The 19753-nt window shown below is 44.6% G+C and overlaps 1 protein-coding gene across 2 annotated transcripts in view; it reads left to right on the top strand.

The window, feature by feature from the left end:
• Positions 1–19753, top strand: part of fut8b (fucosyltransferase 8b (alpha (1,6) fucosyltransferase)) — an 87973-nt gene that overhangs the window by 29311 nt on the left and 38909 nt on the right. The gene's annotated exons all lie outside the window — the stretch shown is intronic.

Below are 19753 nucleotides of genomic sequence, written 5' to 3'. Positions count from 1 at the left end.
AGTTCGGATATTTATAATCTTGGGGCACCAGCTAATGGTATTTGCAGAGCAAAATCAGTTTAGTGCGTGTTTTCCGTAATGGCTTTGACTGCGTGGCATTGCCAGCGGCCTTGTCTTGAATGGTGGAAGGATGGCTCTAATTTGGGCTAATGGGTGACTCAGCCGTCATCATCGTGTGTCCCTCAGTGGGCTGCAGATGGCTGGTGAGCCATGGGTACAGCCGATCCACCGCTACACACACACACACACACACACACACACACACACACACACACACACACACACACACACACACACACACACACACACAGCACAACACAATGTATCAAGTCAGTGACACATGCAGCCAATGCTGACATTTGTAGAGACACATCTAGTGAGGGAGGGAGGAAGGGAGGGAGGGAGGAAGGATGAAATGAGACTTGCTCAGCTATAGGTGCACAAAACACAGAGGAAGAGGTTAATCAGCGGCCAAGTTAATCGAATCATTTGTCATCAGATTAGATTAAAGCATTGAACCTTCCCTTGGGCAATCATCTAGGGAGATAGCTGCGGCTGTGCGAGGCGCAGGTATCAAATAGCTGTGGAATGATAATGCATGGTAAGTGACTGCTCGGTTTTGTTGAAACTCAACTTATCTGCACATGCTTGAAAATAGAGACAAGGCCGGCGAATCACCGTGGCAACTGGAACGCAAGGTGGGTGCTAGGCAGGCGGTTTAACAGGGATGTCGGCCTCGTGTGCCGGATGCTGGGCTGCATGAGTGGGTGGTGTCGTTTTGGGGGAGGGGGGTGTTGTAGTGCATTGAACAACCCGCTGGATCCCTAGTGGGGCAGCGTCTGACTGAGGCCAGGCAGGAGTGCTGCAGTGGCTAGTTTACATTCCACAGAGTCGGCTAAGCTTCACCAACCAACCTCTGCTCTGCTTAGACATGCACGCACACTCACACACACACACACACACACACACACACACACACACACACACACACACACACACATACTATATGCGATATATTTGCAATTTCTCAGAAACATACATATTTACTCTTCCTGTATGCCCACACCAAATTCCTACGCCTCTCCATCAACTCATCACCACCTATACCACCAGGACACAATCATTTTCTGTCTCACATCAGCCACGCAGGCAGATAACAAACCGCCTCATCTGTACCACCCGCCCCTCCCATCCCCAAGTAACCTTGGCAACAGCGTCACTTTGCTTCATTGCGGTTGAGGTTGGAGGAGGGAGGGAAGGTGATTCAGTCCCAGGGGAGGAGCCAGCCAGTTTACAACTGTACAGAGCAGCATAGGCTTGTCCACCCCCACCGCCCCACCACACACCACCCCAGAGACCCATTACCAGGGGTCAGAGCTTTGGTCTCAGGGCAGCTGCACTGCTCAGGTCTCTGTGTGCAACCTGCCAAAGATCAGCCGCGTGACCTGAGTACATATGGGGGGGGGGGGGGGGCATGCTTGGATTGTGAGGAGATAACTGCTGTCTGCTGTGCATGATCTGTATGTGAGCTACTGAGGGAACAAGGAGGGTAACAACAGCCGTTTGCAGATTCTGCATTTCTCACATATTGATTTGAACTGGGCAGCTGGTCCAGATAAATGAGCAGCCTTTCAAGTAAATGTTGGTTATATATTTAATTTGGCTGCTGTGATGCAGTACACTGGTATTCATCCTTGGTATTTAAACATGGATTTATTGCTTTATTTGGTCATTTTACATGTTGATGACCCTGGTGGGGGCAGAGAAGTACGTGTCTGAATGTTGTCAATTAATAATAACATATGTGACGTAAGAAAAGTAGCAGCTGCACTTGGCTTGCGTCTTTGTTGTGGTACATTTTGTATCTTTGCAAGTTTTCATTCATTACCTCTCGTTCAGCACCAATAACCAAATCCCAACATCAAAATTTTATTCAAACACACTCAAGCAAAATCTAATGCATCTCAAGTAGAGGGAATTGGATTTGCCTTGTTGATGCAGGCTCATTTTGTGATTTTTTGAGCAACGGCATTTGCTGAATTTTTACATGAAAATCTTTGCAGATTCAAAGCCATGACGAAGTAAAAGTGATCATAATGCATTTATGATGCAAGCGTGGGAGGTGAACAGTTACATTAACACTTGTAAACCATAATGCAATCCAGTGCAATAGCCTTGCAGTAAATACTACTGCACATTTGTGACACACAGTTCTTATAGTGTTTGTTTTGTTTTGTTTAGACAGAAATATGTTAATCTAACTATAAAGTGTTATTCTAAACTATACCAAAAAAATAACCCCTTATGACATAAATCAGTACTTCAGTGCTTCTATTACACTGAAAAATAATGACATCCCTGATAACACATTTAAAGGACGAGTTCACATTTTTCAAGCGTGTCTTAAAACAGTAGTCAGGAACCCGAATGAACTCAGAAATAGGTTTTTCCTCACATAATCATTCCTCCTTATCGTACTGGCTATTAACCCTTAGAGCCCAACAAGTATAGCCATCCCTTATAATGACCAAGATAAGAGCTTAAAAGTAAAGGCTGTGAAATTACCCTGAAAATAGCCTAGGGCTCATACGGTTAAGAGATGCCTTCATAATGCACTCACAGTATAAGTGATCAGGCCCAAAATCCACTGTTCTCCTACTGTGCAAAAATGTCTTTATCTGAAGTTGATAAAAAGCTTCAGCTGTCCAAATGAGTCAAATCAAGTAGATATCTTTCAGTTTGAATGTTTTTAGTGCCAAAGTCCCTTTTTTTTGTTACTATATTTCCTTCACAGCTCAACAGGGTAACACTGTATGGAGACAGCAGCCACTAAGGTCATTTATCCAATACAGTGAAAGTTGTAGCTATAGCCTGTGCAAGATGCTATCGGAGATAATCGGCAATTATGTTGGTTTCACAAAACTGCTGGTAATCATTTGGCAATATAGTAGTTCAGTAAATTTGTATTAGCAAGTTGGGTAATGGTAGTCTTATTAGCTTATAATAGAGCGAGCGACTTTTCATGCCTGAGCAAAGATGAGATATTGAGCCAACTAAATGAAATGTAAACAAAAATGCTGCCAAAACACAGCCCACTTCAATATAGACACACAGCCGAAAATTGATGAAAACAACTGTCAAACAAGTGGTGGGCCGAGGATTTAAAAGTGTTTTACAAGTCATTAATAAACATATCTCACGCCTCCGTCACCCATCACTGAAACTGACTGCCTATTGGTAAATGCTGCATATACGGCAAGATTGTGGGCCTTTAAGAAAGCATAATGTGTGTTGGGGTGATGTATATTTTTGATAGCCTGCGCGCCTATGAATTGGTTTGAACTATGTACCCTTGAGTACACAGGGTCCCTGTGAGTCCCCCATGTCACCCCTGGCGCTGATGAGCCAGTGTAATCAAATCAACCCTCCCTGCCCTCCTCTAAGGAATCCCTCCGATGTCTGTGGCACCAACAAAGATATAGGATGGCATTAAGGAAGCGTGCGAGCATGCAACCGAGTGCACGTGAGGAATACGGAAAGCGCACACACACTCATGCACACTCACAACTGTGGCTAGGAAAAGATAATTCAAAGCAGTGGCATGTGACAGGTCATGTGCATAATGTTCCTTCCTTCCTACCCCTGTAGTCCAACAATGCCTAGTTAAAAGGACCTGTAGCCCAGCATGTATATCTTTCCCCAGGAGACAGCCTGTAATGAGAAAGCACCATTATGGGTCCAGCAGGAGCCTGCGCCTCTGTGCTGCCGCTGCTACCACAGTTACCCGTGAGGTCTTTCTCTTTGTTAGTTAAGGGGAAGAGCAGCCGCAGACGTCCCTCGCTCTCTGCTTGTTAGCCAGCAGTAATGACTAGGCTGTGGGGAGCCAGGCAACCAGGCCAAGGCGCTGGCAGCCCGTTCCCCTCTGCTGGCCTTCAGTTCACCGACAGGAAGGGGAACAGAAGCAGACACCACAGAGGACACACTGGGAGGATCAGATCCGACAGACTGAGGAGGCAAGAAGGGAGGGCAGGAGGGAGGAGATTTCTACCTCCGGACAGACCGAGACCAAACTAGACCATTATCGACACACACACACACATACACACATAAGTACAAGCGCAAGCGATCCGGCTAGCACCCTGCCTGTTCACAGAGCTGGCATTAGATCAATGCTAGTGGAGCAGCCCTAGCCTAAGATCAATGCATACTTTGTACAGAATGTGCCTCTCAGGTTTACGTGGTTCTCCAGGATCATGTATCGGCAGGGATGTGATTAGAATTTCTAAGCCGAGCTGCTGTTTGAATCAGAGAACTTTGTAATAGGGTTAGGGTTAGTGTTTAGCCGGGGATCTTCCAATCGAATCATTGCTTTTATCTCAAGATATATGAAACTTACTGGTGGTGTTTTTTTAGTAAATGAGAGAAATGTGCTACTGTAGTTCACAATCGAGTTTGTGTTGAGGGCTTCCCAGATGGCCTGTGTTTATCTATGATAAGCGATCTATGGACACACTCATATCCTGTGTGCAGTGATGGAGAGGTATCATCATGTCACTTTATTGTGTTTGCGTTACACGTGAGCAGATCAATAATTCAGAGGGACACAGACAAGCCATCTGCATTACAAGGCAATATAGCAGCAATAACATAGAATGGCCTGTTTGTCACCACGCACGAAGAGCGGTCACCAGGAAAAAGCAGCAGGAATAACTCTTGTGCATTGCCATGTGTCAAGCAGTAATAAATGAGTGGATATGGATGTTTAAACGCACTCCGAGGGCCCATAAACTATAATCAGTGGGAGAAAAAGAATATGGAGGACTTAAACGCAGTCGACTGCAGTTTTTATTAGCTAGCGTTTTGGTTTACAGAGTTAAAAATTAAACCATCAATGGTGAATTAGAGGTGGATTACCCCTTGTGGAAGCATTCCATCGCTCGGCCCCGGCTCGTATTGATAGGGAAGCTGGGAAAGGAGTGTAAAGACAGGCACAGGCTAGACGAATTTTAGTAGTTTCCATCAAATCAAATGCATCAAATGAAGAAGACTGGACTGTTTTTATCTTTATTTTATCATTTTGCTATCTAGTACCTCAGCCCAGGGACATAGCCTCCAGCTCTTTTTGGTGGATCGAGTGCAATGTTGTGTGAAGACTCACAAACAACATCTGTAGCAGTGGCAACCAGGCATTCCCTCTGTGCCTCGTTCTCCTGCCAAGTCCGCCCACGTTAGCTCTCATCTGCTCGGGCCATCATCATCATCATCATCATCATCACTCCTTCACTCTTCCCCTCGCTCGTTCCTACCGCTGTTGCCATCGAGAAGACCCATCTTTCATCCGCTCTGTTGACTTAGCGCCGGGCCTGGCCGGTCCCGCGCTGTGGATTCACTTGAATGGAACTGAGCTGAGCTGACTGCAGCGCCAAAAACACAATAGGCGGTGCATTATTGATTGTGTTTGTGATCTAACCTTGGTGCTCGGGAGTACCTCTCCTCTTCTTCTTCCTCCTCCTCCTCCTCCCCTTCCCCACAGTCCCGGTATCCATGCATAATTCCTGCAGCGAAAGAGTGAATTTTCTCACCCCCTTAATGGAAAGCCGGGCCAACTATAAGAGATTTCCAATAACTCTGGATTCAGTTCAGCTCTGTTTACCCAGTGGTCGATTCGAGCTCTGGGCTTGTCAAAGGTCAGCTTGGCAGACTGAGAGAAATACAGAGGAAGTCTACGAGAAAGCTCTATTATAAATAGATGCCATCAATCAGGGGGGGAATGTCCTTCATTTGGCATACGTCAGACCTGGAGGGAGAAGATGCATATTCAATCTCAAAAACAATGAATGTCAGTCACACCACTTTCACCAGACGCGTGGCAGCTGTGTGCACACGGAGGCTGCTGCTTACACACACACACACTAAAAAAGAAAAGGGAGCTTCAAGCAAGCAAGGCGGGGGTGAAAGCCCAATCGTTGCACAAGGGAACTGAATAAGCAACAATCCCTTCCCCTAGAGAGAGATTGATGGACTTCTCTTTTCTGTCTAGACGAGTGTCAGCGCAGATGTGTAAAACAACCGAGACACAAACAGCACATACATGTAATGTCGTTATCAGTTTTGATGTGCCACACGTACATGTGACACGCGGCATCCTAGAAATGAGGCGAAGGAGAGTGACAGAGTCTTTGTCCTTGCGGGATGTCTCTTGACTGATCCTTTCAACCGGAGGAGGATGAGGAGGATGAGGAGGTGGGAGGGGGGGGGGGGGGTAACCGTGTTGGTGGTGTGTTATTAAAACATGGTTGCAGCTGCTCCCAGTTGGATCTCTGTGTTCCGCCAGCAGTTCAAGTATTTAGTCCTCTCCCTTCACTTTTCAGCCTGTATAAAGTCACGTTGTGTAAACTCTTGCACTGGCTTCATCTAATAAGGCCTCGGCGGTGCCTGCGCTGGATATTAAGAAGAACTGGAAAGAAATACTCCCATTTGCAGCAACGTGTGATTTTTATTTCCCTTCTTTTTTTTCCCCTCTCATGTGAGAAAGCGGGTAGTAAAAAGAGGGATTGTGTTTGTAGGTGAGATTGCATCAGCTCTGCGTTAGCGCCGCTTGGCACGGATGTGGATTGAGTTTTTTTTTTTCTTTTTTTCTTTTTTTTCTTTTTCCTCTGCTGTTAATGTGATTTGAGCAACAGGTCCTGCTTAGCGGCAGGGTGTGTGGAAAGGAGAGATGTGGTGGCTGTTTTCTCAGGCTCTGTTAATAGGGGTCAGGGAAGACAGTGTGCCAGTATTTTCCCTTTAATCGCATTTAAGGAAACTTCATCCCCCAGAGGTGAGACAGGGATTTATTTTTCAATGTGTCTTTTTTATCGCCCTCTGGAGGAATGCAGAGTTGAACCATTTAGGGGGCCAAGCCCGAATGACTACACTAAAAAAGCCTCTGGTTATGAAAAGCCACAGAGGGAATGTTTGCACTGTAGCCTGTAATTGTCGGTTTCATTACAACTTAGAAGCAATAGTATATCCGATTCAAGCAAGTCGAGGCTGAATGTAGTGAATGTTATTAGTCTCTCCAGTAAAGCAGAAACCCTTCAGTCTGCTGACAGGATTGTTTTGCTACAGTACTAGAACAAACTCTTGTTGAACCGGTCAAGAGGAATCATGCCAAAGCGTCGCTGTGGCGCTGCAACTCAAGACAAAAATACCTCTGACACAAGAAGGTCAGCACATAGAAGCAGGCTGGGCTGCTCCATTAAGGCAAAAATTGGTCAATAAATGCTTCAATTTTTATTAAATGTGAGTCAGTGACAATTCAAATATATCTTTTAAAAGCAGCATCAGGTTTGTTCAAATGTACAGTTTGTATTTTTGTTGGTTTCATGTCATCTGAAATGAGTAAGACTGAATGCTCCTGAAAATGTCAAATGGTGTAACCACAAAAGAATGATAAATGTTAAAACATTTTATCCACCTACAGTGCATTTAAGTGTACTTATACAAATAACTACTTTCTGATTTACATGATTCTCCAGATTAAAAACAATTGTATTCCATTACTTTTATATAATGTAAGATCATGCCAAACTAGTTGATATGGTGTTTTATTGAGAATTTAGGGTTTTAAGCAAGTTTTTATGGTTACACCACTTAGACGTTTTTGCCATAATCCTCTAATATATTCACTCAAAGTAGACATTTTATGCTGGGTCCACAAAAAACGAATGTGTGCAAGTTATTCATACATTTATTTTCAAATTTTAATCCCTTTTAAATTCGACTAAACCACATGAACACAAAAAACGTCATTGACCCGTGTATCAATCCACACAGGCTCCAAGCTTCTCACATAAAACGCTCCCCCTCCCCCCCTTGCGTTTTTTACTTTTACGTTCCAAGTCTATTTCTGTCACATTTAGTGAAACGTAATCTGCACAGACAGCTGTTAAAATCACAAAAATACCCCTCTGTATGTGTTTTGAACTTATTAACGGTGTCCACATTGATTGATTAAGGCTCCCGGCCTTGTCTGTGAGCTCGTCTGTTTCACCACAGGCAGGCAGATTCCCCCCTCGCTCTCTACGGCAGGCAGTGGGGGAAATAAAGTCGATGAATCAATAAATACAAACACTGCTGGTTTCTTCCCGTGGAGCCGACATGAAAACTATTTTGGTTCAGTAAATTTCTGCTGTCAGTCAGCCTGGTGAAGAGCAGGTTAGCCGGCCGCTGGTCAGCAGCTGCTGAAAGACTGCTGATTCTGTAGTCGCTGAAAACAGGTCGGAGGCTTTTAGAGAAGGGGCGAAAGTGCACCGCTGTAAAGGAAAGGGGGTTTATAACAGAAGAAAAAAAAAAACAGAGCATAACTGTGAAATGGAATCGTCTTATAATAATCATTTTATCCCCATTATCTTGTTTTCACAATCACCGGGAAGCCCAAAGCGGTAATTGAAAATAAAATTCGATTCATCGCCCGACCCCCACATGCAACTGTTACACAATCTATACATTAACTACAAAAGACTTACAAAACAGGTCACATCGAGTGGAAGGAGCATCCAAGCGGAAGCCGATGGGCTAAGCAGACACACACACACACACACACAGTGCCAGACGTAAAGCCGGAGTGGAAGAGACGGAGGAGAAGTCAGGCGAACAAACGAGCACGGACCCCAAGCAGAAAACACAACCTGACGGGGGACGAGGAGTTCTGTCAATATGGCTTGTGTTGTGACGCATGCAGGCTGCTGCTGCGGTGGAGGGACGGCAAAAGAGGAGCGGGCGAAGGAATAAGGGGAAAAGAGAGAGGCGGGCGAGGGGAGGCTATGAGCAAAAATTGGGGGAACTTACCTCGGAAAATTGAGCACAAGCCGTCCCGAATCGTAGCCATTTGTATCTAAACTGCAGTTAAACCCGGTTACATCAAAGCCACCCCTTTGAATCCCCAACACGGTTAGGTAATTTCACATCATTAAGCGGAGGTAAGAGTACTTTAACATTTTCAAACAATTCTGACCCAAAGCAAAGCAATTAAATGGAAAAAAATTCAGCAGCGCCAACTCACACCAAGTCTTTTTCTAGGCAGGCCCCCCGATGGGTTTGGGTTTAAATGTCAAGCTCGAATAAAAACAAATCTGTGAAGACGGTAGGAAGATGAAAACGGGAGTCAAAAAGGAAGCCGGCGACCATGAATGAAGCGGAGAGAAAAAAAAAGCGAGAGGGGCAAAGAGGAGTTGAGAGGAGGACAGCAGCAGCAAACGCACCGGCAAAAAAGATGCAGTCAGGCAGGAGCACGGCACAAAAAAACACCCATCTCAACTCGTCAATTATTAATCCCGTAGTCCGCTTTTACATTTATTCATGCCAGTCGGCCAGTTCATCACAGGGCGAATGCAAGACCGACCAACGCACGCACCTGTGGGCAATTTCCACTTCTTTCTCATTTCATCTCACATGCGCGTCTTCGGAGTGTGGGAGGAAAGTGAAAGCACCTGGATGTGGTGGATGTGGTGGGGGTGGGGTGGGTGTAGGGGGGGACTCGAAAAAGAGAAAGGCATAACGTGGAGGGCGAAGAAGACATAGATGCAGAAAAAGACCAGAGCTGAGAGTCAGGGGTCTTCTTGCTTTGCTTGGAGGTGACAGGTGTTTTTTTTTTTTTTATTCTATTTTTTTATATCACTGAACCACAAGGGAAATTTCAATACCTGCAGCAATGTCTTGGGAAAAAAAAAACAAACATTAATGCAAGGACAAGAAGTTTTGATGTGGCTTATGCAAGAATTACTTTAAAAATGCTTGACATTGCAAAATATATGGAATGGTGCTCGGTGTCAAGAGGAAGGCGTTAGTTTCTCGTTTGAAGACGTTTTTCAGAAGTTACCGTATCTCGCGCTCAACTTTGTCCTGTGATTTTTTTTTTTTTCTGTCTCTTGTCTCTTGAAAAACACCAAGAGGGCTGAACAGGAGGACAAATAAATATGTCACTTGTTACCGTTGATGTGGGGTCACAGAGCAAAGGTGCTGCTAAGGGTTGAAGATGGGGAGAATGGAGGTAATGTAGCAGAGAGCCATGGATCGGTGGGAGCTGTGTGTATGTGTGTGTGTGTGTGTGTGTGTGTGTGTGTGTGTATGTTACTGCTGTTTATAGAAGTCTTCCTCTGGATTAGTCAGGACTCAGGCCCCCTCAGGGAACAACTACCCCCCCCCCCCCCCCTTCTGTCTCTGTGTCTACAACCGCCATCTTTCTTCTGATTACCACCTCCCTTGCTCCCACCTTTGCCACCACACTCCTTTTTTTTATTTTTCCCCTCTGTCTTTCTCTATGACTATTTTTTTCTTTGTGTTCTTGCTGTCTGGGCAGTTTTGCACTGTTTACTTTTCCCTGCTTCTGCTTCTTCTTCTTCTTCTTCTTCTCCTCCTCTTCCACCTCCTCCTCCTCCTCCTACTCCCTTGCCACTGCTCTCGCTCTCCTCTCCATCTTTTCTCCTCCACAGTCATTGCTTTATCATTCAAGCCCTGGCCTCGGAGAGAGAGAGAGAGGGCACTATGACTAGTGTGGTGGGTAGGGGTGGGTAGAAGAGGAGGGGGGGGGGGGCTGCTTTTTGCCCTGAGCCTTGGTATAATGGAAGTTAACTGCTGACCGTAAATTCTGTCGCAGAAGATGAGTGAGGGAGGTAGTGTTGAGGGGTGGGGGATGGAGGTGCGCGCCGCTTATTGTGTCTGAAATGTAACTTATTGCACGAGAGACCGCCGAGACCCCTGTTCTCGTCAATCTTGGCTTTTATTGGAAAATTGGGATGGGAGCTTCTTTTCTTTTTTTACTCTCTCTCGCCGTCCCCTTCTGTGGTTGGTGTCCCCTAACTGCTGGCTTCCACCTCAGACACATTCTTCTCTCTGTTCTGTCTGTTCTCACCGCGGTGTCATCTCTGATTTTCTCCCTTTGCTCTCCTGCCAGCCCCCGTCACCCCAACTGTGGTTACACTTCAGGCCATTTCATTTTTTTTTTTTTTTTTTTTTTTGATATCTGACCACAAAGAGCGTTTCAGTGGCTTACACAGCCGTGCATCTGCTTAACCTAGAAAACACATATTATATACGCTATGGGTGTATTAACTCAAATAGTTTCAACTTTATTTTTTATTTTTATGGAGCTCTCATTGTGGATCTCAGCCAAATTGCATATAATTGTAATCACAATGTGAGTCTGACCACTTCCAAGTTGTTTCAAAGGTCTGATTGTAATCTGAACAAAATCCATATTCAGTGGATTCAGGCGTATCACATTATGCATCACTGCATATTCAGATGATAAAATCGCACCATTTAGCGCAGTGTAACAGTAGCTGTTCTATCTCCCAATGTCCTCTTTATTCTTCCCCCCTCTCCCCCCTCTCCTCCCTTCTCCGGCCACTGATTTTCTTCTATTATCCCTTCCTATTCGCTCTCTCCCTCTTCTCTCTTGTGTATTCAGTCACTCATTAGACCACTTTAAAGCGATTGAATGAAGGTTGGCACCCTCTGTATGGGGTCACCACAGGCCCCCTTTACCCTCTCTTTTACTGGCCCCCACCCGCCCACCTCTGTAGCTTGTCCCTGGCACCCCAGGCCGTGAAAGGTCAGCCGTCATTGGGACTCATTACGAGGAACAGAGAGTTGAATAGACAGGCAGTGTGTGTGCGTCTGCGTGAGCGTGTGTGTAAAAGCTGAGCAGCAATATAGCTCAAGGTAGATAGATAACACAGACCTTGAGCTTCTCCTTTTGTGTTTCTCACAGAGTATTGTATTTCTCAATGCTGCAGCGCATAAAGAAAATGATCAATTTGTAATGATGCTTAGTTCCACAGTTCCTTCGCAGAGACCCTTTAGTTCTCAAATAAACACTCACTCACACTCTCACACGCACAAAACACACTTGCACTTAATGTCCTCTCTGTCCAAGGCATGATACATGCAGCTGCTTGAGTGGCATTGACTCTTGCTCTTTTCCCTTCTGTCTCAAACACACACACACACACACACACACATACACACACACACACACACACACACACACACAGAGAGAGAGCGTTTGCAGAGCCAGTTCATCACCCTCACTGACACGGTGAATTTACAATGCTGTCCTTGACCACGTCTGAGCCCCCGAGATCCACCTTCACTCGTCAGGAGACAGATTGGGTTGGCAGGTGGGGCCCCCGCCCAGGCCCACATTTTTATTTGGGGCATAAAAAGTAATAAAACAGGGGGATGATTGGTGCTTTTTTACTGCTAATCACATGTCCCTCCATCTCAATTAAAAAGTTGTTTGCATAAACAGCCAGCACAAACACGCCGCACCTCCTTCAACCTCCTCCCGCTGTGCCACTGAGGTGTGTGCGCTTCGGTTTCTGTATCCGCGTGTGTGTGTGTGTGTGTGTGGGGGGGGGTGTACCTATCTTTGTGTCACTGTGCGCGCGCGTGTGAGCGGGCGTGCACGTGTATCCTGCTGTCAGCGAATTCTCCACAGAGATAACCTTGAAGGAGAGGCTGTGTGCTTAGCTCTGATACTGAATGCCAAGCTGCAGCGGGGCTCAGCGGTTGCGTTCCCAGAACTTCTCTGAGACCTTTAGCCACTTCTGCGAGACTTAATCCCAAAGTTGCGATGAGGTGGGCAGCCTTCAGTGCTCGAGATGAGGCGGCGCTCACACAGTCACTGCTTGACGGTGGAAGTGTGTCGCTCCTTAAGTACAGGGACTCTCTTTGAGAAGGGCTGACGAAAAAAATTGGGTTTTTAAATTCTGTGGTAACCTTGAACAAATTATATGATGTCTCTACTGAGTACAGCCTGTACACTGTCACACTACTGGCAAATATCGACATGAATATATCTTTATTTGCATGGCCGAATTAACCTGTTAAGTGGCTCATTCACCTACTGATACTCTCCCCCACCACCACCTGTACTCTTCTTCTGTTATGTCTTTTCACTCTGACACCTTCATGTTCCTGTTCAGTTGTGCAACCAGTACTCCTTCAGGGGTAATACTTCATTTGTGTCATTCATGGTGGTTTGAACACAGTTAAGGAATATTCATGATATGAAAACAATATTACTTAAATTCAACAGACCTTATTATTGGATTTTGGCATAGGGTCCACAAGATAAGAGAATAATATAAGACCAACTTGAGCTGATTTCTCAAATGTAACTTGCAGTTAATAGAATTACACAACCCACTGACACGCACCGAACCTGCGGCCTCAGGGGCCCTCTGTGTCTGGGGTTCCGGGCCAGCTGCCTGCTTTGCCGGTTGGTAACGCAGCCTTCTTGATTACCTCCGTGTATGTTGGCAGATACACAAAATTGTAAAAACTGCAGTATAAACTGCAGCAGTAAGTGTTTTATTGGTGCGTGACGGATGTTTGAGCGAGTTTGATGTCAATTTTGATAATGTTTTCTGTTGAAAATGTACTGTTAGCTTTACTGATACTGACATGTTTAATGCTGAAGGTTATTGTTTAGCTGTACATCTTTTCATACTGTTTATTCATATTCTAGAAATATTAAAAATACAGAGAATATTGGCTTATGTATTGTTAACTAATGTTTTTTTCTTCTCATGTATAGATCAGGATAGATTAGTTATAAATGCAGCTTGTTCATGTGGGAGACCATATGCTGGATTTTAGAATGACTACATCTTCACGCTATAGTAATTAATGCAACTGTTCAGTTATATTTTCTTGATCCCACTACATGATTTGACTACATGAAACTCCACACTGCCAGGGAATATCATTCTGGTGAAGAAATACTAAATCCCTTCATTTTATTTTCAACACATTTGTTTTACCCAAAAAAAAAAAAAAAAAAAGTCACATTAGAGGAAAAGAATTGAGAACCAGCCTTTAAAAACCACCTATTTAAGTTTTCTTTAATTATAGTATAAAAGTATAAAATTCCCTCAAAATTTCCAGAAACATTAGTGAGGACATGACCTCAGTGTATTCAGTATTAGCTGCAGGCGTCATGCCCTTTACTCTCCTGGCTAGCCATCAATCTGTTTTCTTCCCTTTCCCACCGCTTGTGCCCCTCGCCAGGCTTTCTCTCTGCAATTTAGCCTAAGTTAATGGACTCCTGCACATTCAGCTTCGAAATGTTGTGAAGTAAACAGCAGCTCATGAAATATTCACCACACTCTTATATGTGTGTAGGTGTGTGTGTGTGTATGTGTGTGTTTGTGTGTGTGTGTGTGTGTGTGTGTGTGTGTGTGCAGTCAGCCGTACCCGACCGAGCCAGGTGACTCCCACACACCCACTCACAAGCAACCGCATGCATATAAAACACTGGGGCGCCCCAAAAAGCTAAAGGGTGTCTCCGCATCTCGGCTGTACGCCAGCAGAGAAGCAAAAAAAAAAAAAAAAAAAAAGGAGCACTGGGAGTGGGAGCACTTTACTGCTGCTGAGTGAGTCAGACGGTTTGCTGATATTCATACTGTATTGATGAAAAAAAAAAAAAAAATCAGGGAGTCATATTCTAAATGTAATCGTGAAGGCATTTGTTGCAAATGGCAGGAAGCAGGGGAGCAAACATTTCAAGTTACAACCTTTCCTCTTGCAACATTTATGTGGTTTTACCCCTGCTGCTGCTACTTTTTGCATTAAAACATTATAATCCATTTTTTAGTGCCTTCCCCTGATTCTTTTTCTCTTTTTACATCCTTGTTGTATCCAGCAGTAAGTGTCTTCGGTCCTGCTCCTTTTGTTTGAAATGTGTCACGCCCGTGTACCCGACACCAGAGTCATCCATCCCTCGGAAACAAGGACGGAGGCTGAAGGGTAGCCGGATTGAAACTCGAGCCCTAGCTGAGAAAATAGCTAGAAAAGCTGCTCAGTGGCCATTTGTAGCAGACTGTGGCTGCACCGGCCAAGCTATCAGATGGAAATGAGTGTAGCTTTATGGCTATAAAGTAGTTTGTTTCTGAAGAACAACTTGCTCAGCAAACAATCCCTGGATAAATAATGGTTAATAATTGCCACCAGAGGTACAGTCAGTTTTTTTCTTTTGCTGCATTTCGAGAAACCAAACACCTGCAAGCTTCCCCCCTTCTGTGGTCTCACAAACTGATATTGAGAATCAGACATCTCGGATCAGGCTGGTCACACTCCAAATTTCTTTTATCAGATGTTTAATGCAGCTGCTGCCCAGTTGTCAGTCACATTTGGCTTCCCTTGTCAGACAGATATTTCTGCATCACAGCTGCAGATGTGTCAACAGCTTTTCTACTTTCATTTTCCCATCAACGTCCTTTCAGTGCTGCTATGCATTTAGTCTCATCCCACCTGTCTGTTTTTTTATCCATTGTATCTCTGTCACCACACTACATGCCATAACATGTACCAGATCTTGCTGAATATCCCCCTCAGGGTTGCCCGTAGCAACTAGGGCTGTCGCGTTGAAGGAATTTCCCCTGCAGTGATTTTAGGGTGGCTCAACAGCACAGTATGTGGTCGTATGAGGTATTGGTATAAGGGCTATTTTTTTTGTGAAAATCAAGGTATGTCATATTGTCTTGTGGCGGGAAACAAAGTTGGCCCACAGCTGAGTACCCTTGTACCCTTAGACGAGGGATTTAGGAATGATGTCTGGCTGCACGCGCTTTTTTATTGTATGATTGGTGGAAAACTGCTTCCTCACAGGTTACATTCAATATAACTGAGACGAAATATTAACACAGTTTCTAATTACCGATTATCAGCACCAATTCCCGGTCAGCTGACCCCAAACCGGGCTCAGTTATGAGGGCTGGGCGCCAGGTTAGCCTGTTAGCCTGGATGCTATCTGCGGGAGGCTTGTGCAAGGCTCCGTGGACCCCCACAAATGAGAGCTGGCAGGCAGACCAGACCACGGGAGCCACCGAACATTCACGGCTGAACTAGAGAATGAGTGAAGAGAGGGAGCAGCGGTAGCGAGAACAAAGCTTCTGAATGAGAGAAATAAAATGTTATTTTTCTGATTGTTTCATGGCAGTTACATCCTAAAGCGGAAATAAATAACCATCAAACACTCAACAGATGATTTACTGTGGAGACAGATGCTTAGTTTCAGTTTAATTTTCCTCCTCTGCATTTCTCCTCTTCATTCATTCATTACATCCAAACCAGTGTCGCAGTAAATTCAGAGAACAACAGGACAGATCTCTGATGCTTTTTCATCATGTGTGAATACTGCTTTTTAAACACTGCTGTCATTTTTTAATTCCTTATCAATCTAATTTGCATGACCTACCTGGTACCTCTGAGTCTGTGGAAACACACAACGGGAACTTGTGGTTCCTGTGATTAGTTCCTCTGGTTCTAAAGCACCTGGAGCTTTTGGTGGAAACGGGGCTTAAAACACTCTCCTGCACCAACGCAGATGAGAGGCGACAGATATATGCAGTATAGATGACGCTCCCTTCCAGTTGTCCCCCAGCCTGGAGTGGTCGTATTGGTGTAATAGAAGCCGCCCCTTATCCGAGCTCCATGCATAATTCAGCGGTGGACTTCATCACGGTGCTTATTGCCTGGAGACCGGAGCCTGCTGATAGATGACCTCTGCTACGGCCTGAGTCACGTTGAAGACTCACTAGCAGGGCTGAAAACAGGTCATCTCTGCTGACCCCTGGGGGCTCCTGCATGTTGCCGCGGCGCTGGGGTATTTTGTGACAGCAGTGACAGTTCGCCCCGCAGTTCCACACGCACAACATCACGGCTTTACCGGCCGAGCAGGTCCCCCTCGGTTGCCGTGAAGCAAGGTGAAGGGCATTGTGGGAGAGCGACGATGTTTGAACCACAATGTCGAGGATTTGGGGAGCGCGTGTAGGCGGCGCACAAAAGAGGTTCTATTTATGAACACAGCATAGGCCCACATGATCCTTCTATTTACTGTATACAGTAGGAGGACTGCACATTGAAAAGGACGCATTTCTTTTGTCCAGAGAAGCTAAGACCTCACAATCATTTTACTTAGAGGATGAGGGAGGAGGGGCTTGGTGGGAAGAAAGTGGAGAGAAAAAAAAGGGAACCAATGTTATATGGTTTTGTCTAAAATCCCACAGTCAGCATATCCGCCACACAGTCCAACTTTAAAATGATTGTGCCACAAAGGGCCTTTATTTATTTATTTGACTGACATTATTATAATTTCCATTATTTATGTAGCCCCCCGGTTGGTGGCGACTCGAGGGAAGACGTGAGAGGTTTGGAAAAGATTACGCCGTCAGATCTTCATCGGTGGAATAAATTGTAGCAGAGTGTCATTTCTCTTTAATCAGGCCACTTTCTGCTGACACAGGATTTAGTAAATGTCTCCTTATTCTACTAGTAATAAGTGATCTGAAACTATCAAGAGGTGGCGTGAATGTGTTTCTCTTCTCCTTTGCCATTTCATCAAAGCCAAGGCTAAGCTGAAAGGCATGTTGAAAAGGAACCGTGAAACCTTCTTCCCTCATTTCCTGACACCATTCACTAGATTTGATAATTGTCATTATGTGCAGTTAGTAGAGATGGTTTTCATTTTTAAAAGAGATTTAACTAATAATCCTCTATGCTTGGTACCTTTTGAGGTAGAGCACATATCTTTTTATAATGATTATTGAGAGCTTTCATGATTTAATTACAAGCAGTTGATCCCAGGTTCTGCTCTTTAAACTCTATAAACTGTGTGCTCCCAGTAACGTGACTACTAGATAAGCTCACACTGTTCTACAACCTAGACTCAAACATGAAGCTGGGCACGCAGGTGGTCGAGTGGTTAGAGCGCATACCATATACGCAGCCGACCCCGGTTCGAATCCCGATCGGAGGTCCTTTGCTGCATGTCACACCCCCCTCTCTCTCCCATGTTTCCTGTCCATCTACTGATTAATAAAGGCGTCTATGCCAACAAAATCTTTAAAAAAAAAAAAACATGAAGCTTAATTTGCTTTTGCTTCTAATGGGGCTTGACTTTGTTATAATTTCACAAATTCTTGTAAGGCCAGGTTAGAGTCCATTGCCATTTCCAGAAATCGGAACCTTTTTACTGACAGATGTGCTTTTCATTGTGCTCTGTCATTTTCTATCTGATTATGCTGGGGTTCTTCTTTTGACCTTGTAAAATGTTTCTAGCATTGTTTATTAAAGCCTTTAAAGTCATATTCTATCAATTTAATCATGCATTTCCATAAAGTGGGAGGATTTGCAAGAGACAGACTTAAAAAAAAAAAAAAAAAAGCAATTGTCAAAATCGAAACAGCAGAGAGGCTGAAATGTCCTGCCTAGTGAAGCTTAAAAAACAGAATCCTACCATTCCCATAATGCCATTCAGTAGAGTGTTTCATTACACCTTGCCCATCTGTTAAATGATCTTGTCTTTGAAATTTTATGCCCTCCGTTTTCGCAGGTTTTCCGTTAAATATTTTACATCTCAAGCTTAACTCCAGATAATCCTGATGACATCCTCAGGGTTTTTTGTTTTTTTTTAGACTTTAAAACTCCCTCCAGAGCCACAGAAAGTATTATACAACTGTTTTCACAGGCTAAAGAGCACTCACCGTGACGAAAATAAACTGACCTTTTTGTGAAAAATCAGTGGATTGCCCTTTAAAGTAAAACTGATTTGCTCTTTCTGTGTTATAATCAGATGTAAAAACAAATTTTAGCTTATACTTCTAATATCTTGTCCAATATTGCTGTCAGAAGTTGGCCAATATTTACAAGGCCATGTTAATTTGCCCAAAGTGTTATTATTATTATACCAATAATATATTAGCATTATAAATTGACTTTCAAGTATAAGTACAGTAGAGCATCTTTAGGTAGGAGTGTTATTTCAACATTTTCCATATCCTATTGGCAGTGCTTGCGTGTCTCATCCAACTGTTTTATATTTATCAGTTTTAGTCTACTGAGCACAAACTTCATTATAGCCCCCTCAAACACAGTGACAAGGGTTTTTGCAGCCTGCCTTTTAGTAAAGTCCCAGCCGTGCATTAGCTAGTGGAGTGCTACCCTCTCGCAGCTCTTATTTTCCATAATAAAACACAGCTCAGCACATCCTTGTCCTGCATGCATAAAGAGGAGCTACCACCGTGTCAGCCTAGGTTAGTGGCAACAGTACCAGCAAAGAATTACCGTCTGCACGGATTTCAATAATCCTGCGTCATTCAATAAGAAATGAAGGAGGATAGTTTGCACCTCATTGTTTCCACGACCTCAGCTGCTGCATTCTGGGCAGTTTGCAGCAGCCGAGCATGAACAGTCTCTGTGGTATTACAGCATGGCACCATTTATGTCCTACATATCAACTATGCTGCCACGGTAAACATGATGAGCTACTGTTAACCTACTTCCGTGCTGCCAGGCGAACCCCAGCAGGAACGCTTTCCTCTGTCTCAAACGCTCACAGGCAAAAACACCAGAGACACTGCGACGTGTCAATCAACCCCACCAACACCACTCACATCAAGTCTCAGATGCTTGGCATTATTCCAGCACGCTGTGGTATACACTCAGAGATGACGGCGTGCATGCACACACACTTAAATATTGCACGCACACACGCAACCACCTGCCAGTCTTCATCCCATCACACGACTAGTCTAAGTTTGCGTGGCAGGGCTTTGTTGGGGGGGGAGTTGACAGCGAAGGTTGCTTTATAAACCCGGCACGAGTCCATCTCCCTCTCCCCCGCTGCTTTGGGATGAAGGGAAGTGATGATCCAGGGATTTTTCGTTCCCTCTGCTCCATTGAGCTCACCACATCACCTTGACAA

Source organism: Scomber japonicus, chromosome 17 (genome assembly GCF_027409825.1).
Source record: "Scomber japonicus isolate fScoJap1 chromosome 17, fScoJap1.pri, whole genome shotgun sequence".
Lineage (NCBI taxonomy): Eukaryota > Metazoa > Chordata > Actinopteri > Scombriformes > Scombridae > Scomber > Scomber japonicus.
The sequence above is the reverse complement of the archived record's forward strand: the minus strand, read 5'-3'. Positions and strand labels throughout refer to the sequence as shown.